Source organism: Ahaetulla prasina, chromosome 1 (assembly GCF_028640845.1).
Source record: "Ahaetulla prasina isolate Xishuangbanna chromosome 1, ASM2864084v1, whole genome shotgun sequence".
Lineage (NCBI taxonomy): Eukaryota > Metazoa > Chordata > Lepidosauria > Squamata > Colubridae > Ahaetulla > Ahaetulla prasina.
Genome location: NC_080539.1, coordinates 245,685,570 through 245,701,620, shown reverse-complemented (window position 1 = coordinate 245,701,620; position 16,051 = coordinate 245,685,570). Strand labels below are relative to the sequence as shown.

General features: G+C 36.5%; 1 protein-coding gene across 1 annotated transcript in view; it reads right to left on the bottom strand.

The window, feature by feature from the left end:
- The window catches only part of MYLK (myosin light chain kinase), a 207,630-nt gene that overhangs the window by 148,661 nt on the left and 42,918 nt on the right, over positions 1–16,051 (bottom strand). The window lies entirely within an intron of this gene.

Below are 16,051 nucleotides of genomic sequence, written 5' to 3'. Positions count from 1 at the left end.
CAGTGGGCACATTTCGACCAGGGGCACGCCCCCTTCAGTGCCCAACCAGGTCTCCGTAACGCCTATAAGATCCGCGGCGCCCCCCTGGATAAGATCGTGTATTAGGGGGGCCTTATTGGCCACGGACCGTGCGTTGCATAACATAAGACGAAGGCCCAGGCTCTGAGGGTCTTGACCATCCGGGGAACGGGAAAAGTCAGAGGGATCGGGGCACGCGATCGCTTGCAGACATCGAACGCGTGACCCCTAGACCGTCGATCCCCCTTCCGCCATATCTGCCCCTCCCACTTACCGTGCAAATGGAACCACCCTCACAAAAAGGAACACATTCCCCCCCCATAACCTCCGAACCCACTAAATAATCGCCACGAGCGCGCGCAGGGACTGGTTTCCCTCCCGACGGGCTACCCCCAACACCCGCCCTAACCCTCCCACCCCTTAAAAATGCCCTATCTAAAAAACCCCAAAGGCTCTTTCTCTTCGCATGCCACCTCTGTGGGTCCCAAGACCCGTCATTGAGGCCGGCCCTTGGTAGTGAGACGGGCCATTCCTGCGAGGCGGGGGCACCTCGCAGGCGCAAGAGTTCATGTGCAGCGTAACGCATAGAAAAGTACGAATCGGTGAGGGTGCTAAGATGGTAACATCCCAGATGGTAAGACGTTAAAAGATGGATTCTCCAACGGATGTCCAGATGTCAAAGAGGACAAATAAAGCTGGAACCAGATGAAGATGATAAGCCCAGGTAAACAGGCCGGCAGCCTCCATGATAAACCTATGGAAAATGTTTCTACAGAAGGTCTTAATAAGGTAGAAATGGCTGTCAGTCTGTTCATAGTCCATAGTTCTTGTAAAATATTTCTGGACACGCTCAATTGTATTGATGTCTGAAATGTGGTATGGGTTCCAGACAGGCAAGCTGTATTCAAGAATTGGTCTAGCAAATGTTTTGTAAGCTCTGGTTAGTAGTGTAGTGTTTCTGGAGAAGAAGCTACGTAAGATTAGGTTTACAACTCTTAATGCCTTTTTTGCGATGTAGTTGCAATGGGCTTTGGCACTTAGGTCATTGGATATGAAGACTCCAAGGACAGGGTGGGGGTCATCTGTAAGATAATGTCCGTCAAGTTTATATTTAGTGTTTAGATTCTTTTTTCCAATGTGTAAGACAGAGCATTTGCTGGTTGAGATTTGGAGTTGCCAGGTTTTAGACCATTCTGACACAAAGTCAAGGTCTTTTTGAAGGGTAGCTGTATTGTTGGTGGTGTTAAATAGTTTTTTATTTATTTATTTATTTATTTATTTATTTGATTTTTATACCGCCCTTCTCCCGAAGGACTCAGGGCGGTGTACAGGCAAAATAAAACCAGCAAAACAATGTACAATTTAAAATGCAATTTAAAAAACTTATTTAAATTAGCCTGAAAAATTAAAATTTGCCATAAACTAAAAAACCCCATTTAAAATTAATAAAATTTAAAATTAAAATTCAATTCAACATCGTCCTCAAAGAGAACACAATTACTTGTAATATGGTCACAGAGAATCATTAATATATAATATGAAGAGTGTTGGTCCAAGAACGCTGCCTTGGGGAACGCCACTTTTGACAGGAACAGGATTTAATAGAGTATTGCCAGTTTTGACCACTTGTTGTCTGTTTGACAGGAAAGCTGTTATCCAATTGTGGAGGGGTCCGGAGATGCCGTACGATTTTAGTTTTAGGAGAAGTTTGTCATGTACCACTGAGTCAAAAGCTTTACAGAAGTCTTTGTTACTTCTTTACTTTTTTTTGTTACTTTGTTACTTTGTTAGCTTCAAACCCCATGCCAATGCACAAACATTATGTTTGCATCTATATTCGTGTTCGTTTACTAGTCAATTGACTATCAAAATACAAAACAATATCAAAAAGTAAAATGCAAAGATATAAAATGAAGTGCCTTCAAATGCAATAATCATCTTTGCATTCTCCTCAAACTCTTTAATAAAATGAGTTCTCATCTTTAACTATAAATTTGGCAGACCTACGAGTAACACACAAGTTCAAATACTGGAAGAAATAATCTACTGTCAGTATCCCAATAGGCTATTCTGTCAACCAGTAACTTCACTATTTCTGAAGCAAATAATTTCCAGTGAAGGAGAACATGTATGCAATATTTTGTGTCTGATACTCCAGTTATTATTTATTAAGTATATATAGCTGCCCTTCTCATTTGCATGTGACTATGGGTGGTATGCACAGTTAACACACGTATACAATTTCTTTATTACTATGGTACTTTCACCACAGAATCACACAACTCAAATCTCACTCTGGTAAAAACTGTTCTTTGGTACATAGGGTTTTTTTTCTGTTTGAAATTTCTTCTTATTATTTGCCAAGTATTTTAAGCGACTAATATCTGCAAATGACTTAATACTGATTTGGGCGTTACAGGCAGAAACCTATGTTTAAACATTTTCTTGTCCAGATATTTAACTGAAGTTAGGTATTAAATAGATAAACCATACTGCAAGATAACTTTGATAAGTAGTTTTACCCAAAGGGTGCTATCTCTCATACCAATCTGTTTCTTTCAGATAACATTTTGGTATTCTGTTCAGGAGCCATTAAAATAGCCCTCCAAAAATAATTAAAGTTTGATCATAGAGTCTAAGACAAACCACCAGCTACCAATGAAGTTTGACCAATTCCAAACTGCAGGTGTTCACAAAAACTTAAAATTAATTTTTCTGGTAAGTCTTTTTTGGTCTGTGGAAACACCTGTCATTAATAATATATTCAATAATGGTTAGATGATGAATTTATTAACTTATCTAATACTATGCAACATAGAGCTTTAACCTTTACCTATTTTTATATAAGTACTACAGATTCAGAGAGAATTCAAGAATTCAAAACAAAGATTTTAATTTTATGGTATGGTATGTTCAAGTTGAATTACGTCCATGCCAGTTGATTAATCGTGGCTTCAAATAAGGAAATTCTACTGATATTGATAAAGAGCCCTTTCTATATAAACATATGCAAGTCAAGCACCAGGACTTACTGAATTATCTTCCCTGAACTTCGATCATGCTTGCAAATGATCATGCTCTCTTCACATATAATCACATCCAAGAGAAGTACAATAGCTATGAATATATTTAAGATTGTACTCTAATGACACATTCATACACAAAAAAGCATACTCAAGAAGCAACAGCTTTCAAGCATAATTACATTCTATCTGGTAAATGACAGCATTCAGGCCTTCTGTTTATAATCTGATCAGATGAAGAAAAAATCCAGATACATTCTAAATCCACAACTAAGACTAAATTTTTAATCTAACTCTGAGACCAGCAGAAGATTTTTCAAGATCTATCTAAAATACATAGACTATGAATTTCTGAAAGAAATTGAGTGCTATGGCTCATAAGCACTTAGTTAAGAGTAGCAAGGTGTTGTTAGGCAGAAAGTCAGCCATATAAAGTCAAACCACTGTTGTTTTTCAAACACTACAAGTCTTTTAAATATCACTCCCAAAAAATAAAATTGTCTCACCAAAAAAATACTGTAGTACATTCAAAGTTAACATCTCATTCTCATGGATAATGAATAGTCCTAAAAAAATTCTTGTTCAACTTGGCGCTCTTGAGAAGATAAAATTTTAGCAGGTCTAGAAACTACTAGGGCAGGTTTAGTAGATTGTGATTTTCAATTCTTAGGATTTCTACCTCAAGAATTCAAAAAATTATCCATTTAGGATTATCAAAATTCTAAGTAGAGCCAGTATTTTAAGTTTTAAGTTTTAATTGCATATATTATTACAAACTTATTGTTCTTAAATTTAATTGCAGAATTCACCTGGCAGCTACCAGAAGAGAAATTTAGAGACTTTTCTCTGAAATAGGAATGGAATTCAATAAAATATTCTAATCATGAAGTAAAATGTACATTGTTTAACTATAAATTCCAGATTTTAATCAAATTTCAGGAAGAACAACAAGTTATATAAAATGACACACCATAGCTGCCGCATGTTTGCCAAGAACAGAAAATGCTGACAAGTCATAAAGAGATTGCCACCAATGTTTCGTCTAGAATCCCAGATGGCTTATTAACTAATAACAAAAAAATGAAATCAAATTCATTCTAAACTACTCATGTATTTCAAATAACCAAATGCAATTTTCAACTATAACACAAAGAAACCGCATTTTGAAATTCCACATCTGGTGATGTTTAGGTTCTTATCCCATATGCAAACAGTACTAATAAGTAAGTTATTTTGGAATGATCCAAATAATCTATTATGCAAAGACAATATGCTTCATATTTAGACATACACACATCCCGCAGTGATCCAAAATAGCAAAAAAAGCCAACAAAAAAACCTGCTTTCCAATTCTCAGTTGACTCTAACAATTTAACTAGAAACTTTATCTTATACTTACCCTGTTTCCCCCAAAATAAGACATTCCCTGATAATAAGCCCAATCGGGCTTTTGAGCGCATGGCAATAAGGCCAAGCGCTTATTTCAGGGTTCAAAAAAATATAAGACAGGGTCTTATTTTTGGGGAAATACAGTACTTACTTGTAGAACTTTTCAAAAGAAAGCAGTATATAAGTCCAATCAATCAATAAACAAATTTCACTGGATCAAATATTTGTATCCTTACCAACAATACAATATAGTGCCTAAGGTGCTGGGCTGAGAACAAGGAGTTGCAAATTTAAGTTCCTACTTGACCAAAAAACTCAGTGAGTGTATTTAGGCCACACTTCACACTTCCCTCTTCTCTCCCTCTCACTATAGTCTACCCTATAATTTTGTTTTTGTGAGAATCAAATGAGGGGAGATCTTTTCCTATCTCTTTAATAAGCTACTGAGCACTTAAGAGAAAAAATATATAATGCAACAAATAAATTTCATGACACTTATCTTTAGGAACGCTGTGTTATCTATTTTTCGTCCCACAATGAAAAGAAAAAAACTGTCAAGCCACAGAGATCTGTTAACCTGACCAACTAAACAGAACATCTAGCAGCCATTTGAGATTGTCCAAACAAAAAACCAAAACCATGAGTAATAACACTACTTTTTGTTATAAAATTATAGGAATATAATCTTGCAAGTCTGAAAGCACATATCTCCTGCCTTATTTTTACTTTTTAGGGAACTAGATAGGATCCCTTCTGAGATGCTTTCTACACCTCCATTCCTTCTGTGTTCAAGTGTTCAAATTTTGATAATGTGACCATGGGGATGCTGCAACGGTCGTAAGTGTGAAAAATAGACATAAGTCACTTTTCCAGTGCCTTTGTAACTTTGAAATTCATTAAATGAACTGTTGTATTGTAATTGAGGACTACCTGTACAGATTCAATGAATGTCATAAACATAACAATTGTTCTGATGAAGACTGAGCATTAGAAAGACTCAATTAACATTAATTCTTCCTTTTCCTATGGCACCACTCTATGGCATTGAAGAAAACAGTCCATGCCAATGATGGAATACTTTTTGTTGTTGCTGGTAAATGTGTTAAACCCCTATACTCTTTCACTGCACAAACTTACAATTATCTGTTGTACTTTATCTGTATTCCAGACCATCTCAGATAACTCTGTGGTAATAAAATCCAGTTCTCCCACCCTTTGATTTCTTTTTTAAAAAAATATTTATTGAATTTCCAAAAGTTAAAATACACAATACAAAAAAAAACACAATACAGAAAAAAAACCCACACAAAGACAAACGTGTCAAAATTACATTACTCATAACAGCTTTTCCTACATTGGTATCTCTTATCCTATTTAATCTCTATATACAGATTCTACTTCTAAGTATCTCTATAAACCAATATCCTTATTTAAATTATTTTAACCTCTATTCAGAATTCAGTCTCATGACAAAAATCTCCCTTTTTATGCTTACTCTCCAACCAGGAATACCATCTGTTCCATATTCGATAGTACTCAGTATCTTCCCTCTCTTTTATTTCCATCAATAATCTGTCCATTTCTGCACATTCATATTTTTTTTATTATAATTTGATCCGGTGGGATATCTGGATGTTTCCAATTCTGTGCTATCACAATTCTACATGCCGTCAGTATGTGTAATATGATATATTGTATATTTCTTTCTATTTTTTCTTCCAGAATGCCAAGTAGGAATAATTCCGGGTTTTTTTCTATTTTCTACCCTGTTATTTCATCTAGCCAGATTTTTATCTTCCCCCAAAATTTCTTAACCTTAGGGCAAGTCCATCATATGTGGTAGAACGTCCCTTGTTTGTGACCCCATCTCCAACAATTCGGGGACCTATTTGGAAACATCCTGGCTAATCTCGCTGGTGGCAAATGCCATCTATAAAACATTTTGTACAGATTTTCTTTATAAGCAGCTGACATCATTGTTTGTAGTTTCTCTCCCATAGTTTATCCCATTGATCCAGATAAATATTATGTCCAAAATTTCTTGCCCAACTGATCATTGTTTCTTTGACGGTTTCTTCTTCCATTTTGAATTTTAACAAAAATTTATACATTTGGTAATCATTTTTTCCCCTGGATCCTAGTAATATCTTATCAAGTTCCAATTGTTCTCTGTAAATGCCAAATTGTTCCTTATCTTTTTTTATATTTTGTTCTGATCTATAAATATGGCCACCAATCTCTTTTTATTCCTTGTTTTCTTAGATCCTGTTCTGACATTAAGTTTCCAATTTCATCCGAGTACCTTACTATTTTATTTAAGTCCAATACATTTGGATAGATTATGGCCTCCATCGTTGATATCCAAACTGGAACTTTCATATAGTGATTTTTTTTTATAACATCCCAAATATTGATCAAAGCATTTCACACTAGATGTCTCTGGAAGTATGTACGCGTCTTACTTTTCCCCTCCCAGAGGAACACATGCCATCCCAATTGGAGCTTATGGCCTTTCAGTATTAAAATTCTCTTAGTTCTCAATTGAATCCAATCTTTTAACCAAGTTATTGGTTGATAATATAATTCTATATTATATTATATAATATAATTCCCAATCTGGTAGGCCGAAGCCTCCTTTGGTTCTGGAGTCCTGCAGAAATTTACATTTTATTCGGGCTTTTTCCCCCTGTCAAATAAATTTACCTATCATTCTGTTTAAATATTCAAAAAACTGTTTCTCTAGTCTAATTGGTATTGACTGAAATAGATATAACAATTTAGGTAATATATTCATCTTTATTATGGCTCCCACCCTTTGATTTCAATTCTTCCCGATAATAAGCAATGACATCTGTGCATTATTAAACAATGCAATAATTGAGAGAAATGACAAGTGGAGGTAGACAATAATTATTCTTATAAAGCACATTTGGGAGTACAGTACTAAAACAATGAAAGCAATGAAAGATAGAAACTATGGCTTTTCCAAAACAAAAAACAAAACAAAACAAACACAAAAACTGTTAGTAAGGTTAAGCTGAGAAGCTCACACTAATTTATTATATATACTTGCAACAGAAAACTGTTCATGATTGATCTATAAGAGACAAGGTCTAGTAATAAAAAAAAAAAAGGCAAGCAGTAGCTGCAAACTATACTCTTGACAATTATTTTGCTCTTTTTAATGTATCCTTCAAAAATCCAGGAGGACTGTTGTACAGAAGTTGGTGTCATAATTTGTCATAACAATGTATTAACTTGAATTCTTTCAGGAATGTACCTTAGTACATGCATTTTAAATTATTCCTGCTTAGATAAACTAGGGTTTTAGCGTTATTCTCCAAGTGTTTAGCCCGCCCTCCCTTTTTTTAATGATAGAAAAATTACTACAAGATTCAAATAAACTACAATCAACACCACAGGCAACATACTAGAATGAAGTGGGATACATTTTCAAGCAACACAATCCAGAAATATATCAGCACTGTGATGTCTGGCCCATTAAAAAGCACACAACACAGTCCTCAGAACTTACCAATACTGTTTCTGCTTCTATATTATTGTATTAAAAATCCTCTAAAATGCCATAAGGTTGCTAAAAATGTATTGTGATGTCTCAGTGCTATTTTATAATAACACGCCACTACTGAAATGTAAATAATTGGTTATGATAGATTGGGTTTCATTCTTTTAGTACTACTTGGTGACTAACTAAATGGTACTGACTAAGTGGAGACTAACATTTTGCAGGTGAAATTGTACATAGATGTATAAGTAGGTACTTAAGAGATGCATATGACTTCCATCTACAATCATACATGCATTTAATCTCCATGTAAAAGTTTGAGTTCAGTGTTAAAATATAGCTGCTGTACCTGAGAACAACTCATTGTATTCTGCCTCCACACCTGTAGTTTCCAAATACTTCCCAACCCTCATTAGTGGGATTTCCCAAAGCAATGTTTGTTCTTTTATATGATGTACAGTACGTATATGCATTATGTACACATGCACATCATATGCTATTGAGTATTAATGAAATAGACAATTATAATTCTGGGGATGCACATGTGTAGCATTTTTTAAAAAAATGGTTAGTGTGAGTTATTAGATGTATTCATAGAACATTGCAGCATATGTGATATGCTGCATATATGATCACTAAACAATTATAGTTCAACTCTTACAGCACCTCACCGCATTACAAAGACAATTATCAATATTCTTATACATTATAACTCTTTAAAAATTTTCCTTTACTTGTTAAGATTCAATTCTTACTTCAAATACATTTTTCCATTTAAAATGAAGAGTTTATTTTTTGCACTTCATGCAAGATCCTGGAACTGTTGTGTTATTTTGCATTGGTATCAGACTGGTAAGCCTACTGAGAAAGGACTTGCAAAGAAGGTGCTTTATGGCAACCATCTCGTTGTACCAATTTTGTTGTATACATGATGTACAATGACAATAAAAGCTAGACTATCTATCTGTTGTCTCATGACGTTTCTTCATATCATATTCCTGACTTTTGGGGGGTGTGTGTGTGTGTGTTTTTCAGTTTTTGACTCCTGGCGATTGCCTGGACAAATCCTTGCAGTTTTCTTGGCAAGGTTCTTTGGAACTGATTTGCAAGATGACTTGTGGAAACTATGCAGTGCCTCAGAATGAATATAAAAATTGTGGAAAGCAAATAAAACCTGTCTTGATGTTTTGCAACATGTGGCTGAGGTGGCATTCAGGCAAGGCCAATCAGCTTGACTTGCAGTAAAAAAAAAATGTCACCCTTGCACATACACTACATATACTGCATACAGACACTGTTTCCTAGGAGCAGAGTGAATATGCATGGGCAATTTACTTTTACCTGGATAAGTCCCCATTGCCTTATACACTGTAAGCCGCCCTGAGTCTTCGGAGAAGGGCGGGATATAAATGTAAACAAAACAAAAAAAACTTTTCATGTAACCACTGTGAGATAAGAAGAACATATCTTGTCTTTTTCTTAAAGCATAATGTCTGGTCCTTGTTAAATCCCTACCATGCTGTAGCCTATCACATTCTCCACCTTCTCTCCACTGTCATTTCCTTGGCAGAATAAGCATCAGCTTATAGATAGTCAGAGCTCTGCACGGAGACTTTTGCTCTCCAGGCAACAGTACCACTGAAATGCAACCAAAATGTATTCAGAAAGTACATTCAGATTTCTTGCAGGTCCCTGGAACTATTGTGTTATTTTGAATTTGGCATTCTGTGGTAACAGACCGGTATGCCTACTGAGAAAGGACTTGCAAGGAAGGTACTCTATGGCAACCACCTATCTGTACCACATCACATTCATGACCTTTTTTGAATGTGTGCCTTTGAGTCAGTTTTTGACTCTTGGCAACTGCCTGGATAAGTCCCCATAATATTCTTGCCAAGAAAGTGATTTGGCCTTCTCTATTTTCTAGAGCTGAGAGAGATTGATTGCCAGGTCATCCAGCTGGCTTTGTTTCCAAGGCAGAACTAGAACTCACAGTTTCCTGGTTTCTAGCCAGGTATCTTCACAACTACCCCAAAATAGCTCTTGTGACCTAATTTTGAGAAATGCAGATGTAGCTTGAAAAGATGTCTTTTGGTGTTGCCCCAATAAGTAGATGGAAAAGGAGGCCTTGAAGTACAGGAAAAGAATGAAATATACCCTTTTCTTTACACTTTTCAAGGTCTGCTGCAAGGTGATGATATAGTATTAATGAGTCAGCTATCCTAGACTAAGCTAAATCCAAAAAATGCTAGGGAATTCCTGGAAACATACAGTATGTTACAATATATTTTCATAATATACCGCTCAGTAACTTCTTGAGAAGTCAGCCATTTAAATTTGATAAATGAATAAAACATAAATAAATAAAAGCTTGGCATTCAAACTAATCACCCATCAATAGACACAGACATCACTCAATATTACACAGATAGCCCTGGAGGGGTTAACTTCAAGGAAACAATCAAGCAGAAAGCAATAATCAAGAAACTACTAAGGAGGAAACCACATCCCTATAAACAGTAGCCAGGGTAAGTTACTGTATATAAACCAGGAGCAAACCCCACTCTCACTAGTTGGTTATGTTACCTAGTAACATCTGTAAATGTAAAATGTCTGTAGACAAACAACCGAAGTTCAACCCTGAGATAATATATTCTACTCTACTGGACAGTATTAAATAACTTTTTGTGTTTGTGTCTTCAAGTCAGTTTTTTTTGAGTACCAGCCACTGCCTGGATTATTCTTTATAATTATTTCGGCAGCATTTTTAATAGTGGTTTGCCATTGCCTCTTTCCTAGGGCTGAAAGAGAGTGATTGGCCCAAAGTGAATGGCTTCATGCCTAAGGCAGGACCTGAACTCAACATTTCCCAGTTTCTAGCCAAATACCTTAACCACCATACCAAGCTGGCTCTTTAAAGAACTATCACACACACATCTGCCAAAACTTGTACTTATATAGAATAGTACCAGGAGTGAAAGGCAAGTCCCAATTCTAGAAACTTAACCATCCCTGCATATAGAAAGTAAATATTTAACATCACTGAGCACATTCCCTTAATCAAGATTCTTTATCCTTTGGCACTTTCACTGCCTCACTTCTCAGACCAGCCTCTTGAGTTTCTTGGGGAATGGGGAACATGGATATCCTAACAGTCCATCCCTCAACCTAGACTTTATGTATAAGCTCCAAATCTGATACATTGCTTTTTCTTACTTTCTTTCATTTTCCAAAAACGTAGAAACAGCAATCTTAATTTCTGCTAACACATATTTTAGAAAAGTTCCAAGAGGAATTCGGTTTCAATTCACAGTAAATCTATCCTCTTTTGAAATAGATAATCTAAACATAATATCCTTATTGGGATTTTGATGAGCCAACATGAAACTTCTAACAAGTACACATTCTTTTATGTATACTAAGAGCGTATGCACCAAGACAAATTCCTTGAGTGTCCAATCACACTTGGCCAATAAAAAATTCTATTCTATTCTATTCTATTCTATTCTATTCTATTCTATTCTATTCTATTCAACTGAAAACCAGAAATACCATTCTCACTATGCCAGAGCTCAGCTCTGCTAAGCTTATAGTTAGCTTTGCAAGGCTGAAATTATTACAATTTTATTCAAAAGGCAGACAGATTTTAAATGGAAATGGTAGCTGAACACATCTGAAAAACATACTGAGATGGTATACTAGAAGTTTCCTTTTTTGACTGCAGTTTACCAGGGATACAGTTTGTGGTCTTTTTTAAACTTGCCACTTGCAAAATAATCATAGCTATTTAGCAAGCATGATTGCCATGAGTGTTCTGAAATTGGAATCAATAGGATTTACTGAGCCATTTATTTATAGTTAGTAGTTACCCAGTAACTACTTTAGGGGCAACTCATTAAGTATAAAACAAGGAATTGTGCTCTTGAAAAGTTCACTTGGATGAAAGACAGTAGGTTAATTATTACAGATCATCACCTAAAAATTTAAAAAGTCAAATCGGTACCTATTTAACCAGTGGCACTTGAAGTGAAGAAAAGATGTGTGCATTTATAGCTAAATATAGATATAGTTATAGAGTTACAGATAGATAGTTTGCATCACACAATCACAGCTGCCATCTTAACTTTTTTGATCCTCTCCTTGCAGATGCTGTTAACCATAAGCAATACTATACTCATGTCAGAGAGAGATGATCTCTAGCCAGGCTGCACAATATGCCCTCAAACAGGCTTGTGTGGCTTGCCAGTGGGTTTCTGTTTGTTTTTTTAAAATAAACCACTGACTATGAATGTCACCACCAGGAGAAAGAATGTGTTGCCTCTGTCTAGATTTTTGCAGATATTTTGACCCAAAAAACCTACTGTCAAGCAGCTCCAAAACCTCCAAGTCTTATTGACACTGATAGCTAGGCAGTGCTAACAGCTTTTCTGAAATATAGGTAGTCCTCAACTTATGACCACAATTGAGCCCAAATTTATGTTGCTAAGTGAAAAATGTGTTAAGTGACTTTTGCCCCATTTTATGACTTTTCTCATCACATTTGTTAAGTGAATCACTGCAGTTCCTAACGCAGCTGTTAAGTCAACCCGGATTCCACATTGATTTTGCTTGTCAGAAGATCGCAAGGGGATCGCATAACTCTGGGACACAGCAATAAATATGAGTCAAGTATCTGAATGTGAATCATGTGACCATGAGGATGCTGCAACGGTCATAAATGTGAAAAATTGTCGTAAGTCACTTTTTTCAGTGCCGTCGTAATTTTGAACGATCAATCAACTGTTGTAAACCAAGGACTACCTGTAGAAACAGAAAAGGTTCACAGATACCTTAATGACTCTGATGCTCTGCTGGGGGAAAAAACTATACTTCAAAGCATGGAACAGAAAGAAGGAAAACCTACCATATATGCATTACCTTCCTACCTCATACAGAGAAGCTATTGGCAGGTTCTGGAAAAGTGAAATATAATATGCAGCCTCAGTGTAAGGTAAAATCCAGAGCAAATTAAGGTTTTCCATTTCCTGTTAGATATGAAAGTGATGCCTGTGTGTAAAGCTGGCTTTGTTCAGCCTGGCATCAGATTCATAGAATCAAGGCCATCAACCATGTCAGCAAGACAAAGATAAATGTTGTGTCTTGCCCGCTCTCACAGCAGCCGGGGCCTTCTTATCTGCTCCCGAACACGGAGGAATGTATGCCTCCCGGCCCCAGTCCTGGCTCCATGCCCAGACAAGCTGAAGAGGAGGGGGCACCTCCCGGTCCCAGCCCTGGCTCCATGCCCAAGCAGGCTGCAGAGGAGGGAGCACCCCCCGGCCCCAGCCCTGGCTCCATACCCAGGCAAACGGAGCAGCTAGACCCCTCCCCCTCCTCCACAGCATGTGAGCCTGAGGAAAGTTTATTTCCAACAGCTGCTGATTGGAGTGACCCTCGCATCAGAAGACTGGATAGGCGGAGGCAACAGAAGGAAGGGAGGGGCAGGCCTTAATGAGTGCTGAGTCATGGAGCCACACCCCATGGCCTATATAAAGGATCTGCTTTCTGGCAGTCTCCGAGTCAGGCAAAGTCGAACTTATCTTGCTGAAGTCACTTTCTGGTCTCCTGCCTGCTCTGAGAACTTTGCTAGGACTTTGGGCAGAACTGCAGAGGCAAGCCTGATTCGGATTTCCCTGACCTGGCCATCAGCGGAGGAGTGGGACACGACAATAAATGATGAAAATTGAATGTTTCCAAGCATAGTGCCTCAATGTAATTTTTTTATTTTTTTATTTTATTTTTGTCACACAGTATATGTAAGCATAAGCATGAAATAAGTAAACAATATATAATCATATATATATAAGTATGAGTATGTAATAACTACATTAATTGGATATAATGAAAGGAAACAATAGGACAGGAACGGTAGGCATGCTTGTGCTCTTATGCACGCCCCTTACAGACCTCTTAGGAATGGGGTGAGGTCAGTGGTGGGATTCAGCCAGTTCACACCTATTCGGGAGAACCGGTTGTTAACCTTCTAGGCAGTTTGGAGAACCAGTTATTGGAAGAAATCTTATTTTGTTTTTTTCCACTTTACAGGGCTAATCCTGTAAGGAAGGCAGGAAGGAAACATTCTGGTGTTGTTTTTAGCCTAATCTTTATTGCCCTGCTTACAGAAACTGCCTCTCTGGTTAACCCTTATTACATTGTAACAGCTAAAGCGAAGTGCCCATCGACGTGAGTGACGTTGAAGTGGCCACGTCTACACAGTCACATGACCACTGCGCCACGCCTACTCAGCTGGTCTTTAGGGCAGAGAACCAGTTGTTAAATTATTTGAATCCCACCACTGGGTGAGGTCAATAGTAGACAGTTTTTGGTTGAAGCTTTGGGGATTTTGGGAAGAGGCCACAGAGTCAGGTAGTGGGATCCAAGCATTAAAAACTCTGTTACTGAAGTCATATTTTCTGCAATCAAGATTGGATGCAATGCATGATACCATTTCATACTTCCATTCTAAATGATAAAAATTAAACATCAGCTGATCTAAAGATTTTTCCAAAGTGCTTTCGTTGGAGCAGAATGATTTTATTTCTCAAATATCAGGAATACATTTACTTTGTCTTTCATATTTAGCCTGAACAATACAGAGAAGAATGAAATTGATCACTTTTATGAGCTGGTCTCTTCATATCGATCCTTGTCAAAACAAAGTAAAGGGCTCAATAAAATTCTAGCTAATAGGCAACCATACAAAACATGCTTAATTTTGCTCAAATGAAACATAATATCAACCCAAGGAAGCACAAATCCATGAATTATGTTGTGTGCTATTTAAAAAATGGAGAACCTACTGAACATTCCCTTCGGGTTGCCCTTTGTCTTTTTCTGCTGTATTATTCAAACACCCATCAGTGAAATTTTCTTTTTTTTAATGTGAAATCACACCATATTCTTCTGCAACCTACAAGCCCCCCCAAATCATGAAAAAATGGGGCGTATTTTTGAGAACAGTTGCTATTGGGGTGTTGTGAATGTTGGTGTGTTACCCAAAATGTTGTGGCATATCACCTTTGATACATGTGTCATAAATTTGCCATCACTGTTTTAGAATGACTAATCATTGTTTTATCCTCTAGTCATTTATGCTAACACTGGGATATAATGAGGTAAAATTGAAATCCTACTGTTTATTTTGTGCAGACCTCAAAAGTAGTTCAGAATCAGAGAATATCATAAAAATAATCCACCCTCCTTTTCTCATTAGTAGAATTTCAGAACTGTTGTCCTCTGCATTGCATACTAGATTTTGAAATAATGTATTCAGATTCCAAAATGGGTAATCACTAGTATCCAAATAGAAAAAGAAAAATAACTAAGAATAATTATTTGTTCCTTCAGTTTCAGTATCAACAGAGTTTACTCTCTTAAAAAACCCAAAATACTATGTGTGGAAACATTACTATCAAGGGAGACCTGCTGCTTGCTTTTTTATATAACATCGCTAAAGTATTTTAATTGGGAAGAGAGAGGAATAAATCAATATTTTTAATACACAGAAACTATGTAATATCAGAAGTGTCAAATAGTCAATCTCAACAGGGACTGGATCTCTGAATACTATAAAAAGCCAGACAACTGGATTAAACTGCCTTTGATCTATTTCTTAAACATCTTTGCAATTTTAACTGATAATTGTGGGCAGAGTCTTTTATTACTATATTTATTACTATATTTATTACTTAGTATTCTACAAGAATATTAAGGATAAGCACTTTTGAAATAAGGCCTTCAAATTTACATGGCTAAAACCAAAATAATTGTGTTGTCCTAAAATCCCTCATGCATAAATGAAAAAAGGGAAAATAGATAACCTAAAATTAAATAAAACAAAAACCATGCCTTGCAAAAAGGATAGAATCAGGACAGAATAAAAATGAAATTTACATTAACTGAATTAATAATGATTAATTCACAATTAAAGAACCAGTTTAATGTAATGCAGGGGTGTCCAAACTTGGTCCCTTTAAGACTTTTGGACTTCAACTCCCAGAGTCCCTCAGCCAGCAAAGCTGGCTGAGGAACTCTGGGAGTTGAAGTCCAAAAGTCTTAA